Source organism: Miniopterus natalensis, chromosome 10, assembly GCF_054644295.1.
Source record: "Miniopterus natalensis isolate mMinNat1 chromosome 10, mMinNat1.hap1, whole genome shotgun sequence".
Classification (NCBI taxonomy): domain Eukaryota; kingdom Metazoa; phylum Chordata; class Mammalia; order Chiroptera; family Miniopteridae; genus Miniopterus; species Miniopterus natalensis.
In genome coordinates this window covers 72,238,222-72,254,322 of record NC_142090.1, presented here as the reverse complement: position 1 = coordinate 72,254,322, position 16,101 = coordinate 72,238,222, and positions in this window count along the sequence as shown.

The following is a 16,101-nucleotide window of genomic DNA, read 5'->3' as shown; positions in this document are numbered from 1 at the left end:
TAATTGTGGTAAAATATATACAATATGAAATTTACTATATTTATCATTTTAAGTATACAGCTCAGTAGTGGTAAGTTTATTCATACTGTTGTGCAACCAATCTCCAGAACTTTTTCATCTTGAAACTCTGTACCCATGAAACAATAACTCCCATTTCCCCTTCCTCCAACTCCTGCCAGTCATCACTTTGCTTTCCGTTTCTATAAATTTGACTACTCTAGGTACCTCATGTAGGTGGGACCGTACAGTATTTGTCCCGTTGTGACTGGCTTATTTCACTTAACGTAATGTTCTCAAGGTTCGTCTTTGCTGTAGCATGTGTTAAGGCTGAATAATAGACCATTGTAGGCATATATCGCATTTTGTTTATATCACATCGTTGGATACTTAGGTTGCTTCCACTTTTTGGCTGTTGTGAATAGTGCTGCTATGAGCATGGGTGTGCAAATGTTTCTTTGAGATTTTGCTTTGAATTATTTTGGGTATATACCCAGAAATGGAATTGCTGGATCATATGGTAGCTCTATTTTTAATTTTTTGAGGAAACACCACACTGTGTTCGATAGTGACTGCACCATTGTACATTCCCACCAACAGTGCACAAGGGTTCCAGTTTCTCCACTGTGCAGATCAAATCTTTAAAACTAGGAGCGAGTGAGAAAAGAAGACTAGAGAGCTAAAATGTTGATATTAACAAAGTAAAAGAAAATATGCCTCGCAAAAGCATTCTTGCAAGAAAATAAAAAATATTTTTAAAACTTTCAAACAGCAAACAATGGGAAGAGAAAATGTTTAAAAGTAGACTCCATGGTGTAACTAGGAAAAATGACATCAGATAAAACGAGAACCCCTGGGACCAAGAGTAGGCTCTGTTAAATCTTGACCATCTTGAGAAAGATCAAGGTCTCAAGGTCAAGAATGAAAAAGAAATGTCCTTACTGGTACTATTCATTGTTTTCCCCTAAAGCCAGCCTTTTGTTATGCAGAGACTTGACAAAAGAAAGCCATTAATTTCTTTCGAACTGACAAAATTAGAGGATTTTCCAGCCCAAGTGGTTGAGCCCAGGACGGTGAGCTCGGAACCGCACACAAACCAAATGACTCCAGCTAAGGGGGGGAATCGAGGAAGTCACACATTGGAAAGTGGGATCAAAAAGTAAAAACAATCAGTACCTAGGTCAGGAAAAACTTGCTGATGTACAAACATGCCTAAGGCTGGAATAAAATTCCTTCTTCCCTTTATGAGCTTACTTCACCACAGGCAAGAAATATTTGTGGCCACCATGTGCGTGAACTGTCAACATTAAGTATGTGGCATTTAGAAGAGATTTGGAAAGTGACGGGAAAATTCACTGCCGGGTAGGAAGAGAGAAAAGAGCAGAGCTCACAGCCTTAGTACTTAACCGAGTGTGACCCTGTCCATTGGTGCCAAAAAATGATGACAGTACAAATAGGCATTTGGGAGGAAGTAGGATGTGGTGGGGAAAGTACTAGAATAGAAATAAGGGGAATGTGCTCCAGTCCTGGCAACGCTGCACAAGTCAGTTCCGCAGGCCTAGCTTCCTCTCCCCTAAATCGATAGATCCATAGGTAGTTTTCTTGTTCGTTTGATCTTCACCTGAGGATATGTCTATTGATTTTAGAGAGAGGAAGGAAGAGAGAGAGAGAGACATGTGAGTGAGAGAGAAACATTGGTGGTCGGCCAGGGCATGGGTGGGGCATCTTAGGCCGCAGTGCAGTTCCAAGGAAAGTTTGGCACCGCCACCAGGAAGTCCTCCAGCCAAACATCACCTGATAGAGGATTCCCATGTTTCCTAGGATTGGACCTGTTTTGTCATTTGTCACAAAATAAGAGGGGACCAAAAGGTAACTATGTTTTTTGCTAGTGTCACCAAAAGAACACAAAAAAACCCCACCTAGATGAAAATAGTGGAGGAATATACAATACACATAAATACACACACACACCCTTTATCTCCTTTCTCCGACCCCAGTTCACCTCCTCTGTGGCCTGATCCCACGGTTGTCCCCAGCCTGTGTGTTTCTGGCTGACAATGCTTAGCCTGTGCCAGTGGCAGTTTCCTGTCTGGATAATGAACTCGAGTTATGTAAGATGTTTGCGCCCAGGGGACGCTGAGTGAGCGGACGCCTCCTACTTCTTGCAACTTCTGGTTAAGTCTATAATTATCTTGAGATTAAAAGTTTAAACAAATGTATAACACAGAATCCCAAACATGAGTAAGCCTACCGGTTTTAAGGACCGAAGTGATAAACAAGAAAGGAAAGCCTTAATTACGGAGGCAGATCTCCAAGTAATAGGTGATTTTTAAAAGAAATGAGGAGAAAGGAAGGCGAAGCCGCAGGAGCAGGCGGCAGAAATGAATTCTGCATTTTGCCTCCGGAGGCGAGGTGGCACCCCTCGCGGGGCACAGAGCCTGGCACAGCACCGTCTCCCCCGTTTTAAGTCGGGTTGCAAAGCGGGTGCAGGGGACTGAAAATAACGACTATGGGCCACGCTCAGCGGGCTGGCGATTCCTGGAACCTTGTCCTGTTTGGAGCCAGACAAGCCGCTGCTTTGTGAAAGGAGGAAGGAAAATAACCACAAAGCAGGTCTCTCTCTCTCTTTTTTTTTGAAGGAAAAATATATTTATCCCAAGATCCGTTAAAGCATCTGCCTCTGATGTCACATTTGTCCCGAGCTGTGAGGATCAAACTCGCCCACCGCCTCCCCAGTGTTTGGAAGCGACGCCTCCTAACGGCAGCCACTCACCGAGCAAAGGCCTTTGTTTGCTTATTAGGAATTTAAGGGGCGATACCATTTATATTGGGTCAGTTTGTTTTATTTTAATTACTTTTTAAAAAGTTCATTACTTTTGAGACTTGCAGTTGTTTTTGTTTTTTCAATCCTTACCTGAGGATGTTTTTAATGGTTTGAGAGAGAGAGGGAAACACCCACCAGCTGCCTCCTGCGAAGCCCCTGCTGGGGACAGAACCCTCAGCCTGGGCGTGTGCCCTGCCCACGAGTTGAACTGGCCACCTTCTCCTGTCCGGGTTGATGCTCCAACCACCTGAGCCACCCGGCCAGGGCATGGAGATTTGCAGTTTTTAATGTTACACCTGTAACCCCTTTTCCCTTATAGGCCTGTTAAAATTTTAAATGCCTTGAAATTTTTCTGTTCATGTATTTAAAAAAGGCAAGTAGAGATTTTCCAAAATTTGTTAATTCTAGTAATTTAAATGACATTATCCATGTCAAGTCACGAAGCTTAAAGAAACTTTTCCAAACTATTGATAATAAAGAACAATTTAAATCACCCATGTTAAAGACTGAATTATCTTTTTGCTCCCTCTGCGGGAAATATTATGTTATTTTCATCTTACAAATGAAGAGGTAATCAAAAAGTATGTACCCCAAAAACATTAGAAACTTAGTATAGGGCTATATCAGATGCTTAATTAAAATATTGTTTTTTCTGTATGTTATGATGTCTGTGGTATTTGCGTTCTTAAATTTGTCATTTTTTGGTATTTTTCATTCTAAATAGATATTCACTTTTATAACTAATTTTTATTTATAAATTTTATTATTTTGCTTAAAGGGGACACCTTCCCCATGTTATGTAAACTTCAAGTGCCACACAGCCTAGATCTGCCCTTGTCCAGACTGAAGAAATTTTCAACAAATTTCTTGTACCACTTTTCCTTTCTTCCCAATCCCCAGAGCCAGCTATATTTTAGCTGTCATTCTATCAGAAATTTTCATATTCCTGAATAACATAGTGCATCACTACTTCTTGATTTGTTTGATTTTAGATGTTTATTTCTCGACAGATAAAAACGTACACCTCTTTATATTACATTTACTTCTGTTCTGTCACCTTCTCAATATCCTTTGATTACTGTATTTAGCCAAATACTCAGTATTTATGTTATAATTCAACAAATATCATACATTGCAGAGCCAAGACATGTAGCATAATTACAGTTTCTTTATAGGAGAGCTCTGTGTTTTTGCGGGTTTCAAATGGTCTCTTCCCCTCTATACGTGCTAGCCTCTGTTTTCCCAAATGCTCCGTCTGATGAGCTATTTTAAAGTCCCCCCTTTTCCTGGCGAGCTCCCTGCAGAGCCCTCTCCCCTGTTCCAGCCTGAGTTATTGCTTCCCCCGCTGCCCTGGTTACTGTCCAGCGCTTCCCTTCCCCCTCCGCCTGCTGGACCTATTGCTCCGAGAGCCCTCTCTCACTTTACTCCCTAGTTTTGCCCAAGTCTAGCCTCTACTATCTGGAAAGTGTGCTTTGCTTGTATAAAATAATGGCTTTATTTGACACTTACACTGAATTGCTAGTTTTGCTGGGTGTTTAATTGTAGTTAAAAATCATTTTCTCTCTGTATTTTGGAAGTATTTCTCCATTTTCTTTTGGAAGTAGAGTACCTGAGAAGTCTGACATGATTCTGATGCTTGTGACCTGTTCTTTCTGTAAACTTCCAGGACCTTCTTTTTACATCTGGTGTCCTGCAATTTCATGATTTGGAATTGCATGAAGATGAAAATAGATTCTCACTCGTTATGTTGGCTGCTCAGTGGATTGCTTCAGTCCGGACACCATGCCCTTTATTTCTGGATCTCTCTCCGTCTGATTTCCCACTCCCTTTTCTGTGTTCTCTCATTCTGAAACTCACCTTGGTCAAACCCTGGAACTCCCGCATTAATTCTATATGTGGCTTAGTTTTTTTCTAACGCTTTCCATCTCTTTTTCTTTTTGCTTCTAGGAATATTTCCTAGACCCTCATCTTCAAAACCTTTCCTTGAATGTTATAATTTTGATGATCATATCTACAGTTTCTAAGAACTCTTCATTATTCTGGCATTGTCCCGTTTTCACGGTATCCTGTTCTTTTATATGGGGACAATGTCTTCTAGTATCTCTTTGAGGATACAAAACAAGATTTTAAAAACATTTCTTCTCGTGTATGAATTATCTTCTTTTACTAGGTTTATTTTTTTTCTGTTGGCTTATTTGAATTTCTTTCATGTTGGAGCATCTCTTAAAATGTCTGGTGTCTCTTGTTTTATTGTTTATATTTAAGAAGAGCCCACAAAGTGCTGATTGGGAGCTCTGGTGGCATGGGCCTGGCTTGGTGGCCAGTGGGCTTCGCTGTGGGACAGTGGAGCTGAGCGCCGAAGGTCTTGCTTGGGGACCCTCAGATGTGAGCATGTGGGGTTTCCCCTGAGGATGCCCAGTCTCTCCCAAGAAGAAAGCGCTGGTTTTCTGCCTACAGGTGGGATTCCAGGAGGCACGGGGAGTGAGGGGGAAGCCTGGGGCTCTATCTAACCAAACTCTGTGCAGAGTTGGAACCAATCTCCTGTTTTCAGAACCACGCCTCACCCTCCCTCGGCCACACTGAGCACCTCCGGGCCCAGAGCCTCTCCAGGCTGCTGAAGTAAGTCGGGCACCCCCTTTTCCCTGTCCCGCTTTGGATTTTAGCTTCAGATTCTTCCACTCTGCTAAATCAGTCACCAGTCATCCATTTCCTGTGCTTCTCCCAAAATGGATGAAAAATACCTCATGCTCTGATATCTCCCCTTGCGTTCTCTTTGCCTTCGTGGGCTTATACATTGATTATGACTTCACCCTTATTTTACTGGAGCTCTGACAAGGAGAACAGATACAAACGATCAATCTAGCATCTGTGACTGAAACATTGCCTCCCTTTTAGCTTTGCAGTGGTGGTTTATTATACAGAATTAACAAATTTTTGATTAGTTAAACTTGTCAATTTAATATAAAAAATTTCCTCCCCAAACTCACCAATTGTCCCAATATTTACTGACAGTCATTCCTGTCCGCATTAATTTCAAATATCGATTCTATCATCTACTAAAGTCCCACAGGTACATGGATCTCCTTCTCAACTTTCTGTTCTATTATCCCTTTGTGCTAACACCACCACATAGTCACAAAATAGAATTTTTAACACTTACGGAGGAAGACACCTACAAAGGCAAAACTGTGGAGTGCCCTCAAGAGTCACAACTCGCCCCTGCACGTGTGTATTAGTTATATTTTTTGCTGGTGACAAGTTACTCTCCAGTTTAGCAGCTCTCAACAGCAAACATTTATTGCCTCCTGCGGGCGCCGAGGGTCGGGAGCCTGGGGTGGCTGGGCTGGGTTGCTCCGGCTCCAGGTCACTCTTCAGGTCGCATGGTCTGCAGGCTTCATGTCACAGCAGGACGATCCGCTGCGCAGCCCCGCCGCGGCTGTTGGCAGGTGTCGTGTCCCGCTGGCCGTGGGCCACATGCTTCAGCTCCTCGCCATTGTGTCGCTTCAGAAGCTGCCGGGTGGCAGGTGGCTTTCCCCAGAGCGGGGCATCCAAGGGAAAGGGAGAGGCCATGGTGAGAGCCACAGTCTGCTTGTATTTTTGCTTGTTGTTGTTTTTGTTGGTGGTTTTGCTTAGGCCGGGAAAGCGTATTTGTCACACAGGCTACACATGTACCGTGGGGGTGGCAAGGAGGCTCTGCTTGTCGCAGTGCCCCGGGGACCCGGCCCCACGGACGGTCACTGTGCCTCATGCTTCCAGGACTGCAGGGCCAGGGGAAGGGAAACGTGTGGAATCACACGCTGGCCTTTTAGAAATTCTTCTTCTTTTCTCTACGATTTGAAATAATTATAGACTCACAGGAAGTTACAAAAATAGCACTGTTTTTAACTTTCCGCTTCGAAGACAAGCATCTCTGCCCAAGAGCAAAGGGTGAGGGTCCGAGACCCTGAACTCTGAACTCGCTGCTAAAACCCCAGTCAGCCTCCCCAGCCGCACGGTTCCAGGGCTGGCCCTGTTTTCTGATGCTAGAGCTTCTGACCTGAAAAGGGCAGGAAGGCGGACTCACAGGCATTAAAACAGAAACTCCAGCCCTGGCCGGGGGGCTCAGTCGGCTGGGGCTCCAGCCCGTTCACCAGAGGGCTGAGGGTTTGGCTCCCATCATGGCACATTCCTAGGCTGTGGGTTTGATCCCCACTCGGGGCGTGTACAGGACACAACCCATCCATGTTTCTCTCTTTCTCTCTCCCGCTTCCTCTCTCTCTAAAAATCACTAAAAACATATCCTCACGTGAGGATTAAAAACACACACAGCCCTGGGTGGTGTTGCTCAGTGGGTAGAGCATCAGCCGAGCACCAAAGGGTCTCAGGTTTGACTCCCAGTCAATGGCACGTACCTGGGCTGCAGGTTCCAGCCCTGGCCAGGCTGGGATGTGTACGAAAGGCCACCAATCGATGTGTCTCTCTTATTGATGTTTCTCTCTCTCTCTCTCTCTTTCTCTCTCCCCACTTTTCTCCCTCCCTTCCACTCTCTCTAAAAGTCAATGGAGCCCGGCCGGGCGTGGCTCAGCGGTTGAGCATCGACCTAGGATCCAGGCGATCGGGGTTCGATTCCCCGTCAGGGCACATGCCCGGTTGCAGGCTTGATCAATGACTCTCTCCTCATTGATGTTTCTATCTCTCTCCCTCTCTTTTCCTCTCTCTGAAATCAATAAAGATATATAAAAAATAAATAAATAAAAGTCAATGGAAAAAATATCCTCTGATGAGGATAACGAAAATAAAAACAGCCTGGTTGGTATGGATCTGTGGCTGAGTGTCGATCCATGCACCAAAAGGTCACCGGTTCAATTCCCGGTCAGGGCACATGCACAGGTTTCGGGCTCGATTCCCAGTACAGGGTGTGCAGGAGGCAGCCAATCAATGTTTCTATCTCTCTTTCCCTTCTTCTCTCTCTAAAATCAATAAAAACATAAAAACAAATAAACTCTACTTAAAACTAATCATGTGACACATATGTAAATGTGCTAAAAGGGGGCCGGGTAGACAGACATCTCTGACCCAAGATCCCCTCTGGGAGTTGATGTGTATTAGGTGGTGACAGGAGTGAAGAGGAACTTTAAGATTTTACTCTCTATTTATCTACACAGTTTATTTCATGAGAACGTGTTCATGTGTTACATCTGTCTTTTTTTAAGAAAAAAATAATAGATTTTTTTTCTTTGTAATCTACCGCCCTCTTTTTTCAATCAGTCATGCAGGTAGAGTCACATCCATTAAAACATCTCTCAGGTTTATTCTCACTCTCTCCCACATAAAAATAAATCAGCCACGATCCAATTTCTACCCAGAAAGCCTCCAATCAGAAGTCTGGTGGAAGCTTAAGGGGCCCTCAGTCCCTCAACCTTTCTTACTGTTGTGGCTCCAGGTGTCTGATATTAGCGTTCGCTCAAGACAACTGGTCTCTGACCCAAACCTGAGGCCTTCCCTCACTTAGGGGTCCTTGGCCGTGTGGTTCTGAGAGACCAGGGAACCACATGTGGGGTTACCCTGCCCTCGGCTCACACCTCATTCTCGCTCGGGGGAGGAAGCGGCACTTTCTTGTGTTCTGAGTATCTGCCTGCATCCTCCCAGGGCTCAGGCAAGTCCACCCCCTTGCCCTTGGTGTGTCCAGTGTTTCTTAGTGTCTTGTTTCTCTTTTTGTCATCGTCGGTCTTGTCAAAAGCTTATATAAGTTGCTCATCTTTTCCAAGAACCAGCGTGGCTTTTTATAGATTGACTTTATTGTTCATTTCATTAGTCATTATGTGTATCATTATTAGTTCTTTCTATTTTCTTTTAATTCATTCGATGTTTTCACTTTTTTAAACCTTCAGCTGAATGCTTAGATCCTTTATAGTCAATGTGTCTTGTATCCTAGTAAATGCCCTTTCAGCTGTATGTTTCCCCTAGAGTGGTCTTTAGCTGCGGCCCCAGGTCATGACTGGCTGTGCTTTGAATATTTTTAAATACTATTTCATATTTTGTATTTTATTCCCTTTGAACCTACAAGTTAGTCAGAAGTAAATTTTTTATTTCTCTTTGTGGTGTCTTCATATTTCTAGTGTTGAGTTCTTTTTTTTGAATTGAGATTAGAGAACATGATAGATGTGATTTCGACTCTAAAAATATATTCAACTCTTGAATATATTTTTTTAGGATATATGTATCCTTTAATTGGTATGTTTTGACAACCCTAGCCCCCCCCTCCACCCATCCCTAGGGGGGGTGGCTGCCTACTGCAGTTGTTGTCTCTATGATACCTTAGTGTGCTTTTTACCCTTTCATTTATCTATTGAGAATTTTATATCTAGCTAAAAATTCTTCATATGAAACGTTCTCTGTTCAAAGTTGCTGTTTCCTGACTCTAACACAGAGTGTGAGACTGTCAAGAAACAACACTTAAAGTCAACAAGATGACGAGAGGAATCGGGCGAAAAGCAAGGCAGTGATTCAGAGGTGTGGTCCTTTAGCAAACAGCCCATCTTTAAATAGATTATTTCTTCTTTTGTTCTCTCTGGGGACAGAAAGTGTTACTTTTAGTTGAAATATTGAGACCGTTGTAGATTCAAACGCAGTTGTAAGAAATAATACCGAGAGATTCTGTGTACAGGGGGGGTCCTTGTAATGTTGGAACTGTGCAGTATCTTGACTGTGGTAGTGTGTGCAGGAATCTACACATGTGATAACATTGTATAGAACTAAACATGTACATACACACCAAACTGGAAAATTGAATTGGTTAGTGAATTGTCCCAATGTCATGTCCTGGATGGAACAGTGTACTATTGTTTCACAAAATGTTACTATTGCAGGAAACTGGGCATAATGTACACAGAATTTCTTGGTTTATTTCTTACAACTGCATTGAATCTACAGTGGTTTAATATTTCAACTAAAAATAACACTTTTAGAGATAATTTCAACCCGATCTCTGTCGCCACAGAGGACAAAAGAAGATCAAATCTATTTAAAGATGGGCTATTTGCCACAGGACCACACACCATGTTGTTTATTTGCAGCTCTAATGTGATGGGGTGGGGGCCAGGGGGAGTGCTGAGTTTCTAAAGTTTAGAGATCTGTAATGGTGATCAAATGCCTGGAATAGGAAACAACCAGGTTGCACAATAGACGTGTTGCTGGAAGGAACTAAGATCAAGATGCTAGAGTAGAAGCTGTTAGCACAAATGTTTTTGCTCACCTCCAGGGTTTCAGTGAAAAGATTTCATGAAGATTAAAGACACTTCAAAGCAGTTACAATTTTACCCAGAAGTTAATAAACTTCAGAAACTGCCGATTTTAGCCTGTGACTTGCCTAGCCTGTTTCAATAGTTTAGTTAGCAAAACAAAACAGAGAAGAGTCGAAAGCAAAAGATAAATTTATGTCAAATAGTGGTTTGCTTGCATTGCCGTTTCTTTCAACCTTGAGGCTGAATTCCCCTTTTGGGTGTAATGTAGATACTCCTTTACCTCCTCGAAGAACTTGGGTTTTAGACTGTGAGCATCACCCCAGGCAATAAGAGTCAATAGAACACCGGCAGTTTCTGAAAAAGGAGAACTCCATGTGTGATGATGATAATTGTCTTGGTTTCTGTTTGTTTTTCTTTTCTTCCCACTTTGGGAATCAAGTGTAATAGATTCAGACTGGGCCCTCCCATGCCCTAAATGTCTAAAGAATTGCCAAAAGCCATGCCTCCTTGCAGAAGAAATCCTCCCAGCCTTTCCCTGAGTCCTATGGAGAACTACAAGGTCTGGTATATAAAATGCTTGACAGGTTTAAAGTGTTTGGGAGAGAAAGATGGAGAGGGAGCAACTGCAGGAAAGCGGCAGGGGATCGGATATGTTGCTTTTCTTAGAAAACAAAAAGACTCAAAATAGAACATTGCAGTTTTCTTGGTCAGCTCCGGTTGAAACAGTCCACCTCCTGTTTGTAAGAGGAGTGCGGTAAGTCTGTGCGTCCAAAATGAGACTCTGTAACAAGCCGTATTTAACCCGCTTGCAGAGTGGATGATTTCTTGTTCATATTTCATATACAGATATGATTTGCTTGGGAAATAACGTTCAGAAGTGCCCAACTTAGAATTTATGGTTATGGGTTTCATTACATAGTCTTAAGATTAGACCTTGAGTTTTATGTTGTCAGAAATTTCCCGGGGCTGGGCTACAGTTTAGCAAGGTCAGGAGCTCATTTGGACTCAAAAGCTATAAAAGAATCCAGACGTGATAAGTAGTTCAGAGCTGAAAGCTGTTAAAGACACGGTGATCGGATTATCAGCCTAGAGTAACCATCTGGGACAATTTAGCCACATTAAAGTCTAGACCGCACGTTGATTTTGGAAAAGTGAGACTGGGGTGTGTGTGGTGGGGAAAAGACTCTTTAAAAGGATGAAGGAATACCTGCTAAAAGTGGCCTATAAATGGAAAAATAATCACTTTCACAAACAAATGGGGAGATTTCAGAATCCTAGACACAGCAAGTAGGTTGAGATGATAGTACCTAAAGAATCTAGTTCCCGTTTTTTAAATTCAAAATTGAATTTCTTCCCTCCACCCCAAAGCTACCTGAATAAAGATAAAAAGGCGAGAGTATGGCTTTAGTTTTGTAATGGACCCATCTTGGTTCTGGTTTGGCTCTGCTGGGTCACTGTGAGCGAGTTTCTTAAACCCTCAAAACCTCAGTTTCCTCATCTGAATAGTGAGAGGATGGTATTATGTACATCACACGTTTGTGGTGAAGACTAAGTGAAATAATGTGTAAAGAGCTTCTGCTTAGTGTTCAGTTTTAAACAGGAAGATTATTAATACTCTTTACAAGTGTCCACTGCTCTGGCCTTATTAAGTTACAATCACATCTGATACTATATATTCATTTTTGGTAGGAATACTGCTGCATGGCTTGGGCAGGTTTGCAATATCCACATTTTACAGATGGGAAAAATGAAGCCCCGATGGTTAGTCCCCAAATCACCCAGCTGGTGAGCAATGGACCTTACATTACAACCACAGCGATTCTTTTATTTATTTATTTCTACTCCCCTGAGGATATTTTATTCCCTTGCTTTTCAGAGAGTGGAAGGGAGAGACAGAAAGAGAAACATCGATGTGAGAGAGACACATCGAATGGTTGCCTCCAGCATGTGCCCTGGGGGCCGGGGATCAAGCCTGCGACCAAGGTATGTGACCTTGACCAGAATCAAACCTGAGACCCTCTAACCACTGGGCCAAACCGGCTCGGACCACACAGTGGTTCTTTAAGCAAGGGTCAGAACCACCCAGACTGTGATTAAAACCCAGATTGTGGCCCTGCTGGCATAGCTCAGCGGTTGAGCATCGACCTAGGATCCAGGAGATCGAGATTCGATTCCCGGTCAGGGCACAGGCCCGGGTTGCGGGCTTGATCCCCAGCAGGGGGTGTGCAGGGGGCAGCCCATCAATAACTCTCTCATCATTGATGTTTCTATCTCTCTCTCCCCCTCTCTCTTCCTCTCTCTGAAATCAATACGGATATATTAAAAAAAAACACAAAAAAAACCTCTAGATTTCAGGGTTCCACCCCCAGAGTTTCCAATTCAGTAGGTCTGGGGTGGGGCCTGTGAATCTCAATTTATCGGTGCTCAGGTGATGCTAAGGCTGCTGCTCTTAAGACCCCACTTTGCAAACCACTGAGCTAGACTGGAGCAAAGATTCTCAAACATACCTGCGCATTACAGTCACCCAGAGGCTTAGAATCAGTGAACCTGTACCTGCCTCAGGCTGTGGATTTTCCTATTGAAAATGATTCATACCTACCACTAGCATATGAAACTTGATTATTCCAGGTTAAAAAAGGAAAAATCTGGCCCTGGCCGGTTTTCTCAGTGGTTAGAGCATCAGCTGAAGTGTCCCGGATTCGATTCCGACCTCAGTTGCTGGCTCGATCCCTGCCCCAGGGCCCATGCGGGAGGCAACCAATCGATGTGTCTCTCCCACATCGATGTTTCTCTCTCTCTCTCTCTCTCTCTTCCACTCTCTCTGAAAAGCAATGGGAAAAATATCCTTGGGTGAGGATTTAAAAAAACCAAAAGGATAAATCTGTAACAGCTTTGTAAACTCCACAAAGTCTGGAAAGGTTCCCCCCCCCCCAAAAATAGAGTAGTAATACAAAATATTTGTAGAGCCAAACTTTTAGAGAAGTTTTGCATTTCTGATGCCAAATTTCCCACTTTATGACCCACCATTCTCTATCAATGCTTGCCAAATACTCAGAGTTAGCAAGTAATTGAGATCATTGACCACAGCTGAAGCAGTCAAGTTCCCCTAATATTGAAATGAATATTGATACTTTGAAATTCTTTTGTGAACACTAGGTAGTTGGTTATATTAGCTTTAACAAAATAGAATAAACACTGCTTTAAAAAATGTTTTGTGTTTTGCCCTGGCCAGTGTGGTTCAGTTAGTTGGGTGTTGTCCTGAGCACCAAAGGTAACCAGTTCGATTCCTGGTGAGGGCACATGCCCTGGTTGTGGGCTCCATCCCCGGGAGGGGGTGTGTAGGAGGCAGCCGATCGATGTTTCGCTTTCACATCACTGTTTCTCTCTCCCTTTCCCTTCCTCTAAAAATTAATTTAAAAAAACCCTTTAAAAAAAAATGTTTTGTGCTTTTCTAGCAAAGTAATGAAATATCTTATGACTTTTTTTTAGTTAAGAATTTAAAAGTTATCTTTATAGATTTATTCTGAACTCTATGTTAATGTTTTATAGATTAGTTTTTTAAATGCTACCTATATAATTCATTATGATAAAGCTCAGTTCTTTAAAACCTAGGTACCACAGTACTTTTGTTGGTACCACAGATTAGAAATGGATCATTATCATTTCCTTTTATAATACAGGGTGGGGCAAAAGTAGGTTTACAGTTTTTGTATGGAAAACAATACAATAATTAATAAATAATAATATAAGAATAAACTCTGTGTTTTTCGTACTCAAAACTTTCATAAACCCACTTTTGCCCTACCCTGTATATAAGTTCTTAGAGAGGTAAGAGTTATTGGATAATCTCCTCTTAATTTTCACCCATTTATTGTCAGTGCCTAGTTATAACCATATTTTATATTCAAAGACTATATTATTAATAACATATTTTGCAAAAACCTATGAAATATGGATTGCATTAGTCATATTTGGAGTTTATGTACCATCTCTAAGAAATTCCAAATACTTTGAAAATATTGTTTCATTTATTTTCACAGCACTATTTTTGAGGAGCAGATGGGTAACTGTCACAGTTGAAGGATTAAATGAGAGAACACATGCAATGAATAACTCAGCACAGGGCTTGGTGCACAGCCAGTGCTCATTAAGTTAGCTTCCATTTTGATACCACTGTTACTAGTGACTTTTTGGTAGAACTATGGGCATTATTACAGTTTCATTATGATGTGGACTTTTGTTACCCAGTATATATGAAGGCATCAATTATTGGTTGTTCAGGCCCTTTTCTCCATAGCGATTCAAGTGATTATCATCAGAATATTTAAACTGCAAAGCTCTGACGGTATTATCTTGGCATGCCAAGTCAGGAAGATGGAATATCAGGTTGTAATGAAAGAAAACTTTCCAGAAATGCACCCAGTCACTATTAGATAATTTTGCTACAAGAGACTCAATTCTAGATATTTGATTCTGCAACAACTTGGAAAAATGATCTCTCAGTGTTTCAGACTTAGGGATGTCGTCCCTTTCTAGGCTAGGTTTTATCTGATAACAAGATAGAAATTTCAAGATACCAGGAGACAGAACAACCAGGGATGTTATCTTGTTTAACTGTCACTGATTTAAGCAGTATTCACATATTACTCACATTGCTTCCAGCTCTCTGGCAGAGGTGGTTTCTTTGCTGGGTTGTCCAGAACATCAAATTGGCGAGATTCACTTTACAAAGGATGGACTGCTAAGCTCTGTGGGGAGGGCAGAGCTACCAATTCAGTGTAGAGAAGAGCTATTGGGATTCCTTTTATAGAGCAAACATTGTGGACCAGGGCTGATATCCAGTCACAACTATTTTATGTCACTTAAAGCATGTGTGATGGCATCTAATCACAAATTTCTTAGCTTGTTGAAGGTACTATGGACCAAGTTTTTATTTTCTAAACAGAAATATTTTAAAAAGGAAAGAAGCCTGGGTTTCTAGACAGAGACGTCTTAAAGGAATTTTGCAAACATTATGTCTGCTTTTCCTCTGTTGCAGTATGTGCACTATTGCTTCTGGGAAGGGACAGTCACTCTTGCTGTGCCATGCTGAATTCCAATGCTCACGTTATTAATCCCTATTTTACACCACCGTGACATCTATCACAGCTCCTAATCTACACTTATTTGCATCATTATTATTGAACTTATTATCACCACTAATAAGTGGCATTATTTAAATTCATTAATTAAATTATTAATCAAATTACTAGTTACAATATTATTACATTTATTTGTATCACTATTACGTTTGTATCATCTTGTAGGTGATTGGCTCCCTGACTGTAATCTCCAACACAGCAAGGACCTGTTTTTTTGTTCAACCATGTGAACGAAATCATTGCCTAACGCACTGTTTGGCACATAGTAGGTGCTTAGGTGGTATCTGTTAAATTAATCAGTATTCCTGACCCCTCGAACGCTGTCTAGCGGCGCTGGAGGCCTACGTGCACAAGGGTGTAGCAAAGGCCGCGTCAGGTTCCAGCCGGGCTTGAAACTTCTTGCAAACTGAACTCTGTAGCGAAATGTTTTTGACGGCAGCCAACCCCGCCCTTTTAAAGCAACAAAACAAGACGAGCTCCGCAGCCGCCCTGGGAAACCGACCGCGGCAGAGGCTTTGGCTCCGGGGCACAACCTGCCATAAAGCCTGCAAAGCTCCCCGCGCGCACGGCCCAGCGTGCCAGCTGGAGGCTGCCCCGGGACTGCCCCTTTCATTTCTCCCGCGCGAAACCCAGCCGGACGGCTCCACTCCCTCCCTCCGCTGCAGGGGGGAGCCCGGCACCCCCAAACTGCTAGCCGCCTCAGGCCGCGCCCATCTGCAGCCCCCTCTCGCGCCGCCTGCGGAGCGAAGTTCCCTGGGCTCGGACTTTGGCTCCGGAGCCGCGGCCCCGCGGCCGGGCGCAGCGGCGCCGAGTGGGCGGCGCGCGCGCTCCCCCGTCCCGGCGCCCAGTGCGCCCCTCCCCGGGCCGCCGGAGCTCCGGGCACGGCGCGCGGGCTGCGCGGCCGCGGGCGTCCTCC